The sequence below is a fragment of the Orbicella franksi genome, chromosome 1 (assembly GCF_964199315.1).
Source record: "Orbicella franksi chromosome 1, jaOrbFran1.1, whole genome shotgun sequence".
Lineage (NCBI taxonomy): Eukaryota > Metazoa > Cnidaria > Anthozoa > Scleractinia > Merulinidae > Orbicella > Orbicella franksi.
The window spans coordinates 8,357,724-8,378,521 of record NC_138145.1 but is presented as its reverse complement, the minus strand read 5'-3'; the positions used below and the strand labels follow the sequence as shown (position 1 = coordinate 8,378,521).

Here is a 20,798-nt window from a genome sequence, read left to right as displayed (position 1 = left end):
ACCTGGACACTAGTTTTCTCACTTTGAAAAAGTTCACCTCGACCTGAAATCAAAGATACTCGTCGAGTACATCTAGAAATCCGCTTCAATCTTCGCAGTGTTTTGCTTGATTTTCAATCGTTTACTGAAAAACCTGTTTTTGAGTGGGCTTTTGCTCATCCTATGTTTTGTATCATATTTGGTTAAAAACAGTATGGATCGTGTCTCTGTGATATGCAAATTAACTATGACATCAGATGGTATCTAATGCGCATGTGCTCCAGCTGACTGTGTCCCTTTAACTTTTAATAGGGTACCACTGATTCATGCTTCAAAAGTATTCATATTATTGATAAAAGAACGTAAAACCGAAAAATCAAAAACAAAGCCTCTCCAGTCTTTTCAAGGTACTGGACGTTTTTTTAAGCTTTTCGAAATATATGAACTGATTATGTCGTTCTCAAACCTTTTTATCAGCCTAGCGTTTTTGTCAGTAGTCCGACATCACCAAGTCCAATTACATCCTTTACAGGGACAGGATCCGGTACTTCTTTTTTTATTAGGTTACGTCGGTCCTTGCAAATTGACCTTGTGTTTTCACTGCTTACCAAAGCGTGGCTTATTTAACTATCAGAAACCATAGTACACTTGCCTGCCAAGGAGTTGAAAAACAAATATTGCTTCGGAAACAACATCAAAACTCGATCTGCTATTACCGACCAGCTAAGAAATAGACTGACAAATGCGGGGTAAAAATACAACCTTTATCAGCAATGATGTGAAATGATTTCCTGCTGCAAATTATTAACGACCTGTTAACATGTTCACGACTAAATTTCCTCACGGTTACGTGTTTGATTCTCGGTTCCAGTTTCTTATAGGTCATCGATACAATTTCAAGCATATCCTTAAGACAGTTGCATTTGTTCAAATCATAGTTAACAGAGGGAATGGTTAAGGATCCCAGCAAACATCAAAAAAGCAAACAAACAGGCTAAGAGTTATGTTGGAAGGTCTTTGACCCTGTACATCTTTTTGTTTTATGCTCCTAGACTGTGCATGAATTACGTAATCGCAATGTTTCTATTGGTTAGCTGTATGAGCACACATAACAACTTTTTGTATTTTTCCAGATTTTGGGCAGGGTCAACCTCCCTCCCCCGCCCCAAACAGCCAACAAAAACATACAACAAAGAAATTTGCCATGATTCATAATCATTTCCCTCTATTAACCATGTTCAAATGTATCGTGTTTAAGTACTTTCTTATCTCACTTTAATTATTAATTGCCAATGCGTCTCGAAACAGTATTTAGGTCAATGCTCTTTCCAGTATCTTGATAAAGTGAAAACATTGGAAACTGACGCAGATCAATATAAATAACTAAACTTGGTAACTCCTTGTTAAAACAATCAGGGAACGTTTTGTTGTGTCAATTAGTTCACTGCTTTTCTTGACGCTCCTGTGGCAAACAAGCACACTCAAAGGTGTTTTATGAATTTTGGTGTACTTTTCTAAGCTCAAGTCCATGTTTTAGACATTATTATGGTTTTTACAAAGTCTTAATTAAGAAAAAAAATTGAATCGCCATATTTTTTAGTATTTTCAAACTTTTTGACATATTTGCAAATTTTGAAATCCAAGATGGAGGTCCTTTTTAAAAGCACGATATCAGTTTTACCTGACAAGTTACTGCACGAAACTTAACATTTCTAGATGATTTATCACCACATACTGCATATATGTTTTATTACTATACCGCATTTATAATTTGATGAACATGGAAAGAGACGCTCTCAGTTAACCTTCACCCTTTGCAGGTTCTAAAATTTGTTTCATTTTTAAGAACTCCATATAAGAGATAAAAAGGATAGACGAATATGATTAAAATTCAAAAGGTTTGCTCAAAAGTTCCAAAGCAAAAATTAAACCTTAATGATAATTATGTCTTGAAACCTTTCCTCAGGAATACTGCTTGTAAATACTTCTTGTAAAATCCGGTTCCTGCACTAAGTGAGACTAGTTTCTAACTTCTGATAATAGCGTTTTCCAATGCAATAACTTTGTACTAATCTTCCTTATGTCGAATCGATGTAAAACTTTTACACTGAGTTGCTAAAATGAGCTTAGATCAGGAGCCATAATCGGGGACGGAGGCCGTAAGCACGCGCCATTTCTAGTATTGGGGCTGTCCCTATGATATGGGACAATTTTTCTATTTTTAGAACAAATTGCGCCATCGTGTGCGGAAAGCGCGCGTACACGCTGCGAGGATTTTTGCGGTTGTAGCGCGGGGGTAATGGCATCCGAAATTCCAGACATGTTTTATGCTTTTGGCCCACAACTCAATACGTTTATGTCTGTTGGAATTTTGCTCAAATATTTTCGTCGTAAGCTGCACCAATTCGACTGAAGTAAGGCAGTGTCGAATTTAGGTATGTCCCGTTTTATATCACTCAGACCAAGTTGCGTTCCGCTGCTTCTTTTACAAGAGTTCCACATTACTCCACTATAAATTTCACATATGCTGAAGATTAACAGCTTTTCCGTAACACAGCAAAAAAACTAGTTGGAAAAATTTGGATATTGCAGCGTTTTAGGACTTCAAAGTTTCCCTCCTCTTGCCACACGCCAGAGTCTATCGCCACCGAAAAGTAGTAAACAATTGCAAGTTTGCATTTCGCCTGAATTGTAAGTAACACTTGATATTTCATCAAGGCCCAATAAGTTTACGTCTGTAGACACGGCTAGGCTTTGTTTGTGTAAACATTCAATAAATTGTCTGTTGTCGATGAATAAGAGCGCCCGCCGATCCGTGTTTTTTGCAGTCAGTAAACATGACAAATTGGACTTCCGCAATAATATCTCTAGTTTTTAAATATGTTCAAGACTGATAAATGTTTGAGAACATATTAAACTGCTTAGCTGAAAATATGTGAATACAGCAGGAATAATCAGCAAAGTTACGATGACGCTTTCTTTAATCAACTCGAATAACGATTTCGATTTTGTTGGCTGAGTTATCAAAACTCCTTGTCTATTTTATTTTCGCAGCTGTGTAAAATTTCACTACGTTGAAGAAACACACATGATAGTAGCCTTTTGGCGTTAGTGAAAATTGTTGCAGAATCTCAGCACAAAAGATAACGAAAGAAATCTTTGTCAAGATTTGTTGCCAATTAGCTACAATTGAAAACACAGACTCGGACTTTAAAGTGCACGCCCTGGAGCTACTTGTACGCGTCAGAAGTTCCTTCCAAAACTTGCCAAACGAGCAGAAATAATAAGAAACTATCAAAAACAGGTTTTGGTTATGATTAAGCACTGTTTGAGAAATTCACAAATTACCTCGATACCAGAGTAGAGAGATTTCTTACATAAACTTTATTCTTTAGACAACATCCACGCGAGAACCCATGACATGTGCGTGGATCCGCGCGGATGTATGTCCGAGTCAGGGTGGCGCAATTTGTTCTAAAAATAGCAAAAGTGCCCCATATCATTAGGTGCGCGCAGATCCCGAGACTTACGGTCTCCGTCCCCGGTTATGGCTCTTGCTTAGATTGAAGATTGTTTATTTTTTACGGAAAACGACATTCCAAGGAAGCGGGAGACTGCGCGTGCAGCAATTAACATACTATGTAAATTCCAAGCTTTCTAAAGTTTTCGATTCTATTTTATCTATTTTCCATTTCACTATTACATTTCATAAGTGTAAACAGTAGTTTTGATACCTTTTGACCTGTGTACTTGTTTTATTTATCTATTTTTCTCTGGGTCCATTTTTATTTATTTATTTATTTATTTATTTATTTATTTATTTATATATATATATATATATTTTTTTTTTTTTTTGCTGTTTGTTTCAAAATGTTTCGACCATTACTTCAGTTTATCATTACAGTTACCCTGAGAGACTAGCGTCACATATTTATTCTAGCTGGAATGTTATTTGTTTGCTGTTTGCTTGAATACTGACACAAAAACTTTATTCACATGCAGCAAACTGTTGTTTTCTTGAGAAAAAGAAAATACTCAAACTACACTTTGAAATCTATGTCAGTGAAGCATCGCTACATCGAAAACATGACATTTCTCTAAAGGCTTGAGCCCACTTGTGCCCGGACACATGCAAGTACGTATCGAAACCAAACAACGCTCGTAAATATTTTCAGCCACCTGTTCTCTGTTCTAAACGTTAATTTTCCATGTTAAATGGTGTAGCAAGACACTAATTTGCCCTAGGCGATGATATTTTTTCATTCACCTCCATGTTTAACACTGTACTTATATCAGTTACACAGACGAAAAAGTAGTGCATGTTTATATAGATTGGTCAAGCTTCGAACATTGATGACCGAAAAATGATCGTGTTTGGCAAAGCGCAATTAGAATTGTCATGCCGATAAAGTCATGAGCTCTATCAGTCGTTATAAATTAAGTTGCTGTTCGTTCTTGAATGCCTGACAATACTATTTTAAAACACATTTGATTTTGAGTAATTCCTTCTCTAAATGAATCGCCTTTAAAGTTCATTTGCGGCCTTGTATAAGGAAAGCATTGTTCGCACTGCAAATTATCATTGTACTATTAAACTGGAATTGTTCTCGTAAATTGTCGTACACGCTTCTCTGTCTGCAGCGTAAGTGGATCACTTCCTTAAATCTTCGTTCGCAAAGCCAAGCCGAGAGTAAGCTGAAATGCTACGTTAGCCTTTGTTTTTCACAATGTTTATATCAAAATAAATTTGTAACAATTTCTAGTACCACCACCACTTTTTTATTCTGTTAAATTTGAATTCAAAATGTTAGGAAAAAGCACTTCAATTTTGCATTGCGGAGAATATTCGGCCGTTTCAAGTTGTCCTTTAAAATAATAAATTGCGATGTTCAACCTTCCACTTCAGTCTCGTACTCAAAATATTAATTTTCCCAATTGATTGTCATACATTTCTTTTGTTGTTAGTTTATGAATTTGGTAACATTGCCTTTGTAACATACCTGACAACGCAATGAGGTACGATGTTATATTTTGATCACTCTTGGACTGAATCCGTTAATGATAAACGACTAGAGAAACAAGAAAACGACTTATCTGAAGTAAGATATTTCCAGGCCAGGGTCCAAGAGCCAGTACACTGCTATCCAAAATGACTACACATTTCTTTGAAAGGGCATTAAACCTAGAAAGAAAGGAAACATCAACAAAATAGCTGGTTAATATTGATTGTATCACTTAACACTTACTGTTTTCACAATGTTCTTACGAAGGTTATAATAATTAAGACCAGCATGTTTTATTCTGTAACTTTGATTCCATTATGTCACTGGAAAAGTCTCCGATCTTCAAGTAAAATTCTTCTTACTAGTTACAATATATCCTGATTCCAATATTTTCTCTCCAACTGAAATGCTTATAACAAGGGTCAGGAAGGCATTTATATGGTCAGACTCTGATCACTCTTTGGACTGAAACCGTTCAATGGTAAACAGAGAAGAAAACGACTTACCTGAAAAAAGGTGTTTTGCTGGCTGTCAACTTGAACCAGGCTTCGAGAGCTTACACACTTTGATCCAGCATGGCTACACTTTCTATTGAAACGATGTTTGCATTCAACCTGGTGATAAAAAGAGCAGAAAACAACAAATTAAATTACTTTTCAACGATTATCGGATTTCCAGTTGTGTTAATTTCGAATATTTGCCCCTAAATACACATTTACAGTGCTTTTCTAAAGCTTTACTTTATTGAAATTGATGAACAAATCTCTCGCAATCGTGTACTTTTAAGAATTCGTTCGGACATCAGAACAATTCCTCGTTGCCCAACCGGTATGTAAGAGTTTATGGGTTCGAATCCCGTCACGGACGGAGATGTTCAATTCTTTGTCCCAAACTCACCACACGATCAAAATTTCATCTTTCACTACTCCCGATTAGATTTCTCTACAGGATACTTGGAATGACACAGTTATTAAAGTGGTCGACGACAAATTCAAGTAAAATAAGGAAAGGGTGAACTTATCTGAATTAAGATTTTTCCAATATGTCATATATAGTGCACCAGCGTTCAAGAATTACACACTGCAATCCAAAATGGCCTCACTTTCCCTTCAATATCCGAGTTCACCTGGCAAAAAGGGAGATTAAACTTAAAACGAACTATTTTTTTCATCAACAAATTCGAGACGTGTTTATAAATTTAATAACAGACAATTCTGCAGTGACTTCTTAAAGCAGGTATCAATACTGTACGGTAAAATTATTTAAGAAAACACTAAATTTTTGTTGGCTGGCAAATCTCAAACAAACTTCCTGGTTCTGCCGAGGACATTAAAATAGTTAAAGATTTTCTCTGCAAGATACTTTAAAATGTATTGACATGGAAGGAGATTTTATTAACTTTAGACTGAAACCGAAAAAAAAGGAAAATTTGAGGTGCTGGACTTATTGTAGAGAAAAAGCGTTTCCAGCCATTAGCAAGCAGTGAACTACTGATTGAAACCACCGAGTCCAAGAGCTAACGAAGTTGTTTTTCTTGCATTGGCGAATTTTCAGTCCTTCGTTTCATAAATTTTCCAGAAACCAAGTGAGGCAAGGTGCAAATAAATTTCTAACACCGGCAAAAAATATTTTATGAACGTTACTGCTGAGCTTTGGTGGTACATTTAGACAACATTTCTCAGTTAATGAATAGAAAACTGCGAAGATAATATCTGGTCTATCTGAACCAAGATGTTTGCAATACTTACATTGTACCAAAGAACATTAGAGCCACGCACTGTCGTACAAAATGGACTTGTTTTCTCTCAGCATATCTTTTTTAAAACCTGCATGAAAAAGAAAAGAGGAAGCTTTGATACACTGACTTTTAAAAACTGCGTTAGGCTTAGGAATTTGGTCAAAAAAATGCAGAGCTAGCGGTTCACAGAGACATTTAAAGCATAAATACTATTCAGGCAGCGTTTAAACGCACAAAGCAGTATAAACTTATTATTTTTTTGGTACATGAAGACAGTTCATTTGGTTATTTCCCTCAGGATGTACTCTACATAACAAAAGAAAATCAATTATTTTCTTCCTTGGACTGATACTGTAAATGGTACAAGACAGAAGAGTTAAGAAAATGAGAACGAACTTATCTGACTATAAAATCTTTCAGTTGTCGTCTACTTGCATCGAAGCGAAGGGTAAAACACTACAATCCAAAATGGCTGCATTTTCTTTCAATGCACGTGCACTCTGTGTTCAACCTTGGAAAAAAGAGAGCAAATGTCAATAAATGAAGTAAATCTCCTTTATTCAATAGAACAGTCTTGTACTTGTACGATGTTGCTATTTTCAGGCATATTACATTGTATTCGCTAGCCTGAAATCAAGAGACTAGAGAAATGCATTTTATAGTAGTGACTGGCTTTCTTTTCGCTCAGAAAATTTACTGAGTACAAACGTGTTAGGTCTGGGATTCTGGTGGTATATTGTATTTCGATCAATCTTGCTCTGAATTAAATCGTTTACCAGGAAAACGACGAACAAATGACAAAACTACGATGTACTTATCTGGAATCAGTCATTTCCTGTAGTCAACTACCAGGTTGCGCTAGAGCCCAAGAACTACAACCTGCAATCCAAAAAGGTTTCTGGTGCATTTTAATTTAAATTACAATACACTAGAACAAAAAAATCATAAAATTGCAGCAAGGGTCAAACTGAACCATAGCAATCAATTTATCGTGATAGCTATCTTAGTCAGAATTTTTAAATCAGACTTTGCAACAAGGTCAGATCATACTTGTAAAATAAAGATAAAGTAAAACCTAGAATTTACCTGAAATTGGAGTTGATCGCAAAATGAAGAGACTGATAAGGAGAGAACGTAGCTTCAAAGCTGAACACGGCTGCTCATAATAGACTACGAGTAGTCCCTCTTTCACTTAGTCCGTCGTGCGTGACGCGAAAGAAATTCGCGAGAAAAAAATGGCCGCACGATATCCTAGGGGCTAGGAGCGCGCGAAAGGAGGGACTACCGCCTAAGCCCAAGGGTTTGCCCTTTCACGGCCGAGTGATTTTTCGGTGTAGGATTTCTCATCTAGACGTCCTCTTATTATCGCCTGTTATCAATAGCCCAGGGAGATCTGAATAAAATCGCTCTACTCTACTCTTCAAGTAGCCAGGCAAAAACATATGCCGTGAGAAGTATATCTACGTTCAGTGTTCGTTCAGCGAAACTGCCAAAGAAGTTTTAAACAGAAGACGGCGAATGAGGCCTCTTGTAAGGATTTTCGCTGCGTCTAAAAGTTATTGCGAAAATTTCAACAGAGTTTCAACCGAGAATTTACATTATCCATTATACATTTTACATAGGAGATCATCCAACTGCGGTGAAATGTTTGCCGATAGCAGCGGAAAATTTCAGGTGAATGTCCGGTTTCAAGTGAGAGTCCGGATCAATCTTTCAAATGGGCGGCAGAAAGGCCAAGTTCAGTGAATTGATATTCGCTGACTTAGACGATGCTGTTGAGCGGCGAAATCACTAACACGCTCGCAGTCGGGTTGGAGGCAGAAAGCTTTGCCAAACAAAACACTGGATGAATTTAAATCTTTCCAAAGCCTGTTGGCAGATTCGCAAGAACATCACGGCTTGCGAAGCGCGATTCCAACGCTTCGATTTGCTCTGGTACCGCTTCGATTTGCTCCGGTTCCAAAACATTCCTGCAAGACGTCACAGGTATCTCGAATGTTGACAACACGTTGTCAACGCGCCTAACATAAGCCAATCATATTTTTGCGTTGTGAGAGCAACGCATATAATTCAAACTCTTGGGCTTAGGCGGTAGTCCCTCCTTTCGCGCTCTCCTCGCCTCCAGGATTTCGCGCGGCCATTTTTTTCTCGCGGTTTTCTTTCGCGTCCCGCACGACGGACTAAGCGAAAGAAGGACTATTCGTAGTCTAGCTCATAATGGTTACATTTCCTTTGGGTTCCCCTCTGTTCGTCTAATGCCAGAAGGAGAGAGGAAACTGTCAAAAATATATCACCTTTGAGTTTGAGGTCTTATCAGTCGGTCAATCAGTTTGGTAGTTAGAAACCGGCCATATAACATCGGACAATATCGCCTGCATTAACAAATTTCTTAATGTTCTCTTAGGATTATTTTCTCGCCAGAATTCAACGCAAGTTTGCTCAAAATTGGTTCCATTCGTCAAGTAATTTCTGATTTCACGAAAATGTGAACAATTATGAAAACATGAGGATGAATGAAGAAAAGCCACAATACAATTATAACTCAAATCTGCCTTTATTTCTAAAATTCTAACTAAATATTTTGATATTACTTACCCGAAATCAATCGTGTGGCGAAGGACAAGGATGGCTGTATAACATCTCAACAAAGTCGCTCTCAAAGTAAAACCGACTAAATTAAACTCCAATTAAAACATTCACGAGCAGTAAGTTCAGCGGTTGTATGGAAACAAACTGTTCCTGCATGAGAAAAGAATTTAAATTCTCAGGGAATATTATTGACGTAACTTTAAAACTGTTCAGTCAGATCTTCATACCCTTAGCAACTCAGAGCATCGGAACAATGGACAACAAGCCGGGTCTAAAACACAGGTCACATTCCACAGGTCAAGAGTAGAAATCCTTACTCTACTGATGAATAACTATGCCAAAAGTTTCCCCTCGATCTAAAACAACATTTACGCAGAGTGCTGGGGCTAATTAGGGCTAGGAGACTGAATCTTGGTGCTGTTTATTTATCTGCAGCACAGTGACTCTGTACTCTGACTTGTGGAATGTGACCTGCAGTTCAGGCCCATCGTGGACAACATTAAACAGTTACAAAGACGACGAACAAGAGAGCTAGTATTTCTGAAATGTGGTATTCAGTAAGAAACTTTCAAACCTGCTATTCCGATGTGCTTGTCTAAACGAACTTGGTAATTCTTTATTCCGAAAGTTTCACACCCTCCCAGTATTCAACAATTTCTTCACGTGTGGACGTAAAAAATTGCTCAACGAACTGGTTATGCTAAACCACTAAACTGCGGAAAAGGGCAAGCGTAGCGAAACGAGGCGAAAAGCGAACAAGGTCAAGAAATGCAAAAACGAAAGCGTATACTTATCTGCGAAGGGGAGCACATCGACGAAGATACTGGTTCACCTTCACAACACACGACGCTCCCTGACACTAAAATGAACGGGATGTCCTTTGAGACTTCCTTACATACTTGATTAAAATTCATTTCACCCACTAGAAAAGCGTTTGCTGCATCAGAATATTTCATTGAGATTTCTGTGCGTCAAACAATAGAGCATACAATGATATCAATAAAAAAATATCGAATAAAGCACGCACTCAGTCGCCAGTTATTTTCTTCTACAAAAGCACAGGTATTTCAAATGAAATTCGTTGAATAGTTTTCAAGAAGTTGACTCTTGAAGTCCTTTGTGATATCACTTAAAACCCCAAGGAAAGACTGAACATGTGTCTTCGAGAGCTTGAAATTCATCGCCGCGTTTTAAATGCACAACGTGTCTTATTCTCAATTGTGGTGGCATTTTACAGAGCCAAGCCCTGAAAACTAAAGGTGTCAGGTGTTTACCATGACAGGCACGGAAGGCAGTGCTCGGACTATTCGGTGACAACACTGGGACTCTAAAATTTTGTAAAAGCAAAAAATATAAACATATCAAAAATAATTCTGATAAATGTATTTAACATCAATTCTGTCTTGAATTCCAAACATGATTTGTTACCCACAATGCAAGGATTTGAGTTAGAGACAAAACTAGAGGTCCAGAACAATGCTTTTCTCTGACTTTCCCTTGATAAAAATAACATTTCTCTAACCAAATAAACAACAGACATAGTAACGGTTTCTAGCCTGCCTTCAGGGGCAGCCCTCCTTTCCGCCCATTCATTATGACTGACAAGTTTTTAATAAATCCTTTTTTATAGGGAAAATGTCTTTTTCCTGACCATTTCCTGACCTTTAGCAGGGTGTCTAAAAAAACTCGATTAGCGAATAGTGCAGTGGTGAACAGTCATGGATAGTGGCGAATAGTCGTCAATAGTCACCGCTTTAGTTCAGCACTGATCTGGGTTCGTTGAAACTGATCACGTGAAAAAAAATAATAAAGTAAAATAAAATAAAATACGAATGTGAGGTAAGTGCTCTGTGATTAGTTTATCAACTGAAAAGACACAAACGACCTGCTCTGATAACCGGTTATAAAAACAACAACATCTAAGCTACATCTTGCGTTAATTGATTATCCAAACCGGTGGCGAAAGTATATGATGTAAGCAAGTATGTCAGCATACATAGTTTAGGTCAGCGGTTTATTATCAAAAGGCTCGGAGCCATTCCTGTAATTAACGTCAGGTTGGAGACAGGAGTAGGCAAAATTTCCTATTTTCTTGTCAAAAGTTTACACAGTTGTGGAGAATACACATGGCTATACTGCATATGACCTGAATGGAGGGTAAAAGTGTTTCTTCAAGGCTGTCTACGAAAGACGAATGGACATCTCAGGTAGGCTGCCAGGAAGATACATTTTCACTTATAAGCAGCTTTTTTTAAAAAAAAAAAAAAAAAACTACTTAGTAGCTGAAGCTTATATATGGTATGTATTTTCCTAATATGAGTGTTTTGAATTATATGCAGATTGCAGTGCAGCCGTTGGATGATATTAAGTTAAAGGGCTCGCTACGCGCATTGAAGGATTTAGTTCAGACAGCGCTTGGACCAAATGGAAGGTAATTTTAAGTTCTTACATATAAAATCCCTAACTAAATCAATGTAAGCGTAAATTTATTGTAATAAAATAAAACACTCAATTCTGATTGGTCCTCCCCACGTTTTAGTGGTCATTGTATTTAATTTGTTACTTGCATTGTAGCTTAGCCAATAACATGCTGTCAATCATGTTTACTGTAGTGTCGGCTGACACTATAGACCGATATATTGACCGATATATTGACCGACACTCAGCCAATACAAGGCTGATACAAGGCCGATACCTGGCTGATGTATCGACCGAGTATCAGTCAATATATTGGTCAACAGTATCAACCTGCACCACCTAATGTAAACATGATCCCATTTTGTTAATATCCCAGGTAATGAAGGGTTTAGTCTGCTAGATACCCTGGTCCCTGGGGTTTTCTTTCTTCTTCTTCTATCACAAAAAGCCATCTTTGTGGTGGTCAAAAAGAGTGTAAAAAGAAACTGAACTCACTTGCTGCTTCGTGACTCATTTTCGCTACTTCAGGGCACAAATTTGAACACTAGGATATGAAGAGAGTGAGAAAACCTCTGGAATCAGGGTATCTTCTCCAAAGACCTAGCACTAAATAAAGTTTGCTGATTCATGACCTGTATTTGACTGATTTGTTAATGTACATTGATGTCAAACCCAGGGGAGGGGACCCTGGCCATATGTGAGAATTTGACATCTACTACACATCATCCCACCCCTTCAATTATTTTAAATACATGACATTTGTACACGTGGGTCCGGGCGTGAGGGTCGGGATGCTTGACTTTGTGAGAGGAGTACTGAGCTTGAAGCCTAACCATATGTAATTGTTGGATCATCTTGGGAATAAAACCCATCACAACTGTTGGAAGGGAAGGGTTTGTTTTCCGTTATGCCTCAGTTAATTTATAACTGAAGGTAGGTAAATATCCATTCTGCCAGCTAGGTGACAATGGAATCTAGTGTCACACTGTACAAAGTAATAGCTGTACCGATACAACAATAATTTCATTCAATACTTTTCACTACAATACATTTATCTTTATTTTAAAAACATGTGAAGTTTCCCATCTTTATACTTGTCTGATACTCAGGTTGAAGTTCTTCCAGTCATCCTCTGGTGGTCATGTGACTGTAACATCAACATCAGGCAAGATTCTTCACAGCTTGTCTGGCTTGTGACACCCCATACCAAGGTTGATACTATCTGCTGTGAAGGGCCATCTTGAAGGCTACAGTGATGGTGGTTTGAGAACAGCACTTCTCTTACTAAGGTGCCTATTAGCCTACATGTAATTGCATTTCATCTATCAACACATACAACACATTGCATCCATCCATGAAGCGTGACAAATTAAGCACACAGTTTTACTTTTCAAACGTTTCAACAACACGCACCATGACTGGTACAAAGGCATTTTAAAAGAAAGATTTGTCACGTAAGATTTTAAATTTAAATTTATCTATGACATAATTTTTTATAATATCAATTATTAAATTCTTGAATTTATGGATTTACTTCCATTTTCAACAATGTTATATTGTTATATTTTTTATTGTAAAAGAGTCATTTTAATTTTATGTACTTACATTTTAGCTAGGTTGTATTTTCTTTGTTTACTTGTTTATCAATTAATTTATATTTATGTTACTTACTTTAAGAGTGGGCTTCCTGCAAGGCAGGTTTATGGCTAAGCGCAGTTGGTACTATAAATATAGAATTGTCTTATCTACATTGAAAGTTTTGTCCGTTATGTATCACATGCAAAAATGTTAAATTATATTTCTCTTTCAAAGATAAAACTAGTAAGATGAAAGTCCCATATTTGGTACGGAACATGTACAAAAAATGTAATGTAGTTGAAATGATTGCAACAACAACTTGCTCACACCTTGGGTTTAACACCTTAAAAAAAAGGTGGAAAGAAACGCTTTGAAAGTAGAGAGTTGTATGAGACCTCATATAATCTTGCAGTTATAGTCAGGGACCAAATCTGCTAGTTTATCTTTTTTTGTAGAAAACTGTTACTGGTAATTGTAGAGGTGTGCATAGATTTATTGATCCTTATTGTTTCTCTGTTATAGTCTGATACAGTCATCCCTTGATCTGCCTGTCCCAAGAGCCCTCATCACTCAGATCAGTCAACATTCACTGCAAGTCATTACCAGTCACCTACAGTCATGTCGATGGAAAATGAACATTGATATTGGTAACATGAAGACCATGCTGTCCATTGTAAACAGCATAATTGGAACAAAGCCTGCTTGTCGTCTTAGTGAATCTGAGAAACAGTATTTAAGTGTGCTCGTCATCAAGGTACAGGATTTAATATTTTTTGTGTGTTTATCTAGCGGTGGATACATGTTCAAGGTGCCAATGCACTCACTTAAGTACAAGTTTTTATTAATACCTCAAACATGACTTACACAAGCTAAAGAGATATAACTACCCAGGCCAGTGCTTCAATCATTGAATGTTTGTTAACATGCTATACGGTGGCTTTAGACTCAAACTTAGAAAAACACATGTTTGATGTGAAATTTGACTCTGATCAGGGATGGTAATAAGAGGACATAACAGGAAATTCTTTTTGAGATAAACCTTGTTAACGTTTTTATTCCACAATGTCACAATGTCACAATGGTTTGACACCATGCATTGATCAAACACACAGGCATTTCTTCAATCACTGCCAAGTAATTCCCAAGACTCTTCAGTGTCTGTCACAGACCTTCAGCCAGTCCAAATAGTGACTTGTGAGGGTGATCCTGTCAATGAATCCAAGATCATACAAGGTGTCATTCTTCAGGCCCCTGATGTTGCAACCTTTCAAAGAAAAAAGCACTTTTAAGCCATCATGCCAAAGTGGCTTTGTATAATGTCTCAATGGCAGGGGACACTGATGAATGGTTTAGCGACAACTTAAAATAGAGACAGCAGGAAGTGGTCATGATGTTAACATGGAGGGTGCTGTGCTACAGCAGATGTTGAAGGTTGCTGATTGGTTGCTAGCTATTGGAGTTAAAGTGGTAGCTTGCCAGAAATGCGTACATCCAGCACTGAAGCAGTACTTGAGAGATAAGGTTTGTATCCAGCCCAGGCAGACATAATCCTAGAAACAGATTTGGGCACCTACCTAAGTGCTGCCTTCACTTCATTTATTCACCTGCAAGATACAACTGGGAGTTAAGCTAAAGAATTCACCTAGTCATGCATACAGCTGTGTAGTGTTTCTGATATCATTGTAAATCTAAGGTCCTACATGTCCAAAAGACAGAGATCTTAAGGACTATGCATGCATGCGTGTACAGTATGTGATAGATACAAGTGTTTTTGACTGAAATATTGAATGTCTCTGTCATGAGATGAAAAATGGGACCCAAAATAGTTGTTGACAGCTGTTTTGTTGGGTGAGACAGTTCTAGTGGACTAATTTCTTATAAGGGATTAAAGACATAATACACTGAGATAATGCATAATTTGGACTGTCGTTTGTTTGTTTCTTGTTGTATGTATTGCTTGTGGCACATGGCAATAATAATTATTATCGCTGACAATTAATAGCAAGACTGGCAGCCCTGTAGTCTTCATGGAAGAAATGAGATTTAAATGAAATCTAAAACTCAGCTAATTTAGAAACAATTTCAATTTTTGTACAACTAGTGGGATTGACAGACCTGTACACAGCAGTCAGTTGTTAGTTTTTTTGGTTTTTTTTTTTGGTTTTTTTTTTGATAACTTGTTTTGTTTTCATCATAGGGTGCTTATGTGATTGACCGTCTATCCATTGTTCACATCTCTGCTGTGTGACGTCTGACTGGAGCAACAATCCTGAGCACTTTCAGCATGGACATTACTGAATCAAGCTTTGGTCAAGTCGGGAAGATTGAACATATGGTGTTGAATGACAAAAGGTCAGCTTCCTAAATCCAATAGTGCATTTAACGTATGGTGGTACAACCCACCATGTACTCTACATGTACATCACTTTATTTTAATTTCCATCCTTTGGTAATTATGATTACATAACGTCTTTTACCCTCAGTTTTCATTTTTTCATAACTGTTATTCTGATCTTGATTCTTACTAATAAAATTACTAGATTTAGAGCGGTTTTCAACTGAGTGTCAAAAGTAATCAGGCAGTTACATTAGTCTTGGTTTTACCACAGTTTGAGATTGGCGGAATAGTCTAATTGGTAAGTAATGGTTTGGTTTTGGTTTTACGGCATTCAATTGAAAACCACTCTATTGAGCCAGGTTTGGTTTGACTTGGTTGAACTCTCCTATCAGAAGCATCACTTCAGTCCATACCTTTATTCACCATACACTTGCAGTGTACAATGACAGCAATATCTCAAATAAATGGGCCTTCTGCATCCAATGGTCACATGATACAAAATACACCAAGCTGGATGGCAAAACAATACAGCAGTCTCCCAAACAAACTTAAGGGACTAACCAACCAGTCAACCTTGATTTTGCTTTGAATTAGAGGTACATGCCTGTGCAGAGCTTATCATGCTGCATGGTAAATGTCATGTCAGTGACAACTGGTTTCAAAAAGGCCAGTTAGCAAACCTGCTTTTCTTTTTCGTATATTTTTAAACAGCTACATTCATTTGGTGCCAGAGTCCTCATTAACTTCATCTTCCGTGTGTACTCTTTTGCTGTGCTCACCAGATGAGACATCCCTTGACGAGCTGAAGACAGTTTGTCAAGCATCTGTTAGTGCGTTATATGAGACTTTGGGATGCCCATATGTGGTGCCTGGTGCTGGATGTCTAGACACTCACTTAGCATCATTCTTGAGACAGTATGGGAAAACGAATGGCTCAAAGATTGCTGCAGATCTTGGCTGTACTAGAGGTAAACACCTTGTTTGGCACTGGTATATAGCTTTGTGTGCTTTAGCAGTAACTCTCAGGGTCTTCAACAGTAACCACCTGTACTTCTTGATCTAAGCCGGCTACCCTGCTTAGCTAGTATTCCCATTCCTTATAAAAAGATGGCAAAATCAGCCACCTTCTCCAGCAAAAATGCTGCTACTTGGAAACTCTGTGATGACCCTGTAACCTTACTTGCCACTAGAAATCCAAGTTGCAAGCTTGCTGATGAAGCTTGCCTGTTGGCTTGAAATGCAAATTGATTGAATTATTTTTAAGTTAGTTTGAAGTCCTTGGACATGCCTTATAATTCCTACTTTAATCTCTAGGAATTTCTTTTTCTTAGGTCAATTTGTTGCTATCATCAACAATGTAGCCCATTGCCTTGAATCCTTGGCCCGATACCTAGAGCATGACGGTGGCAGTCACGTGACTGACTCAGCCAATCAGCATCACTGGAGTCTTTCTCCCAGAGCACTGGATCTTAAGCCCAGCATGCTTCACTGCATGTGTGGTTTGGTGTCATGTGATCATTCATTAGAGTGGAGCATGATGGGACATGTCGAGAACTCCTCTGGTCATAACAGAAACAGCTGTTGCACAGTGGGTGCTAAGGAAATATTTGACAATGCTGTCCTCGATGTGTACTCAATAAAGATAAATTCTTACAGGACTGCATTAGAAACTGCTAATGCTATAGTAAGAATTCACTGTGTAGTTTGTAGCAGTGTGGCGGGAAATTAAAACTCGCAAGGTATTTACGGTGCCGCCTATTGGTTCAGTTCTCTTTTCAACGTCTTAGAAGTAATTTCCCTGTCATCTTTTCTGTTCCAGTTTTATAAACCACAATTACGTCAGTATTCTCTTTTTTATCATTTGTCTTGAATTTTTTGGGTGGTTTTTTTTTTTTGGGGGGGGGGGGGGGGAGTTTGATAGATGAAAGTTGCACGTCCTTCTGATTCAAGTCCGAGGGAACAAGATGCTCCAGAGCTTACAACTGGGCCTGTCAGCTTGACCACTAAGTAAAACAGTATGAAAGGCACAGTAGAGCGCCGTACCTTAGCTCCCCTTTCCTAGGCAATTAAAATCTTCATGCACGCGTTGAGTTCTTATTCCATCTTAGTGGAAAGCCAGCAAAACAATCCTTTATTTAAAGTGGTCAGCACGCCACGAGAGTAACGCCACAAAATATTCGAAACGGAAAGAATCGAAAATGACTCCTATCATAATCGGCGTTTTACCGGCAGCCCTGTTTACCCTGAGCATTAAAAAAGCGCCGACAACTGTTTTTAGATACTATTAGATCTCCTGAAGGGTCGCGTTGTTCGAAAGCCGGTTAACGCTAACCCAGGATTAAGAGTTAAACGAAGTATTAATTTTTCCTATATAAAAATGTGTTTTACTGTTTACGTTTTGTGAAGTTTGAGCTTAGTCAGACTCAGAACAGAAGGACAAACAGTATAAACATAAAACCTCACCAAAAGTTACACAACTCAAATCAAAGTTCTCGCTAATCCTGGGTTAGCTTAATCGGGCTTTGGACAACCCGGACAACAAAACGGAAGTGAAATTAGACAGTATGACCGTTAGTGAATTTATGTTTTTTGATTCATTTGGAGAAATCTACCAAACTTGGGTAAATGAATTGAAAGTCTAGGCACTGTCACTGCCCGCTGAGGAAACGGGCGGCGTTTCGACACACAACCCAAATAACTGTTGCAAACAAGACTGCGGAGGCCCTTTGCTCCCCACGGAGTGAAGGTGGCAGAGAAGGAGAGAAAGAGCAAGACGGGTGTGGTAACCTAATTATCAATTCAAAATGTGTTACTTTTATAAAGGAGTGTTAATCGAGTAACAATATCGCTTGGAAATCATCGACGAGCCGAAGAGGTCACACAAAAAACTATTGAAACCTCTCGGGAAGATCGAGCACTACTACGAATGACGAACGCTAACTTTATCTTAAAGGTATATTCTATAGAAAATTCAAAAGAAAACCTCTTCGAGATGCGTAATGTTTGACGCCGCTCATTCGATATGTCATGATATTATGAGCTCATAAACTCATTCATCAAAGGCGTCTTTGCTGTTACAAAACATAAAATTGTATAACATCCCTGGTATAGAAGCTTTCAGAGAAAGTTTAATTTTTTGTTATAGTAATCTGGCTGAGCGCACGTGGCCCTCAACTGCAATGCTCGTCTGTAGTGGAACTTATTTAATCATTTAAATTTTTCGCTCTGTGGTTAATGCTATCGGCTTTGTGTTTACTTTACTACCCTGTACCATACGAAAAACTAATAGCTTCCTGCAAGGAGCCTGAAATTGTGAAATTGACGGTTTCCAAACGAATTCATGATACATATCCAAGCCACGCTTATTGATACTTTTGCGTGTGGTTTAAAATCCCTTAAATAAACTTTGAAGTCCTTTCACTAGACATTTACAAATTATCTTTTCGTTTTTCAGCTAAGCAACGACATCAATGACAAACCTGTTGATTCGACTTGATGGCAGATAGTGATGACCACAGAAACACTGAGCGAGTAAGTAGTCTTGTAAGGGAGGTCGATGATTTAAAATGGAGTGCGTGCGAAAGCAGACGGATTTCAGCTTGTTGTTTTATGTAGAAGCGCTTGCAGTCCAGTTAAACAATGGTGGGGCAAATTGACTTGCAACCCGGAGTAAGTGCGCAAACTGTACTGTTAAACTTAATCAGCAGATATATTTAAGACGTTATCGAAAATCTGAATATCGCAATGGCAAAAAAATAACCCTAATGGAAATGATAAGACCAACCTGTCTTGAATCAGAGCTGTTCCGTGCTGCGCGTGCTCGGCTAACCGACGCCCCTGAAATATTGTTCAGCCCGGCCTGATGTGAATCCTAGACACATCGCCTTAGGGAACCAGGGAAGTTTCGTGCTATTTTTAAAATAGAAAGACTCGTTCTTCCTCCCGCCGACTTTCAGCAGAACATTCGTTTCAGAAATTATCCAACGAAACTTCGGCGACAGCAGGTTTTAATCGAAGCTGCCATGAACACGTTGCTTTCGCGAGAACAATTATTAAGTTCTCGTGTCATGAATATTTAAAAGATAGCTGAGTTTTCTAAAAAGCACATGCCTTGTCTTTTATTTGCTTCAGGAGGTTTTCCTCTTCTAATCAAGAATCTTAACAGAATAAGGCCGGTTCGTTTAATTAACCGCGCGGCCATGGGCCGAGCGCGGTTCTAGGTTTACCCGTGGTTTATTTTTTTTTTTTTTGTCGGTGACCAGACGCAGACCTCCGCTCGGCCAAACTTTGAGTCACGCAACGTGTGATGTTTTTCCGCCAGCAGCTGTTAAAACATAAATACACGGACAATTTTACGGATATTGTTTTCTTTTTTGTGGGTAAAATATATTTTCTTTTCGTTTTATCAAAGCGTTGGATTTAAAGGGAATAATAAATACGCTAAAAAAAGGTATTACGTCAGCCATGGAATGCGCTGACGTTGCAGCTTTCACTTTCGCTACGTGACAAATACGATCGTGTTTACTTTGCAAGTTTATTTCGGCAGAAGCGACGGTCATTAATTTATTTGTAATTTTGTGAGTATTTCTTGTGGTTTTACGCAAATGAAGTAAATCCTTTGACGGTTTCATCGCAGCCAGTTCATAGATCGGAAGGAAAATTAAATATTTGCAAGCCAAGCAACGAACTTGTCAGAACGTGCAAGGATTACGTCATTGGTAGGGAAATAACCACCGTACTAAAGAAAGCCGTGGTAACGCAATTCTTGAATTATGTGACTTGTGTGACTTCTTTGCTAGCCCTTTACTCAAGGGAAAAAACAATTTAATTTAATCGTGATTTTTAAGAAAGAAAGCTGTTGTTAATAGTGTTCGTATCTTCATGCCCATACGTATCCCGAAGAAAGTTCCAGATTAAGACTATTACGTCATCGGAGATTTCACACCGGTTACGACTGATGGTGCAATAATACAGTTTGTGTTGATCAAGTAATGTGGTGTCTACAGTAATCAATGAATCATCAAGGATTGCTTTTGGAATGTACACTGCGTTGCGACTGTAGTGCTAAGAAAACAGTTAAATTTTAAAAGCGCGGTTATAAGATCTAACAGATCTTCTTGTTTTATCTGCAGCTGGTGATTTTAATGCTGTTGCC

At 38.1% G+C, this 20,798-nt stretch overlaps 1 protein-coding gene and 1 pseudogene across 2 annotated transcripts in view; one reads left to right on the top strand and one right to left on the bottom strand.

Moving 5' to 3' along the window:
* LOC145487795 (uncharacterized) overlaps positions 1–20,798 on the bottom strand; it is a 167,839-nt gene that overhangs the window by 93,934 nt on the left and 53,107 nt on the right. The window lies entirely within an intron of this gene.
* Positions 11,357–19,814, top strand: LOC145487788 (molecular chaperone MKKS-like; annotated as a pseudogene). Its single transcript, XR_014049453.1, has 9 exons — positions 11,357–11,516; positions 11,649–11,740; positions 12,837–13,016; positions 13,828–14,059; positions 14,418–14,826; positions 15,503–15,657; positions 16,355–16,611; positions 16,975–17,327; positions 19,098–19,814. The product of XR_014049453.1 is annotated as a molecular chaperone MKKS-like (transcript).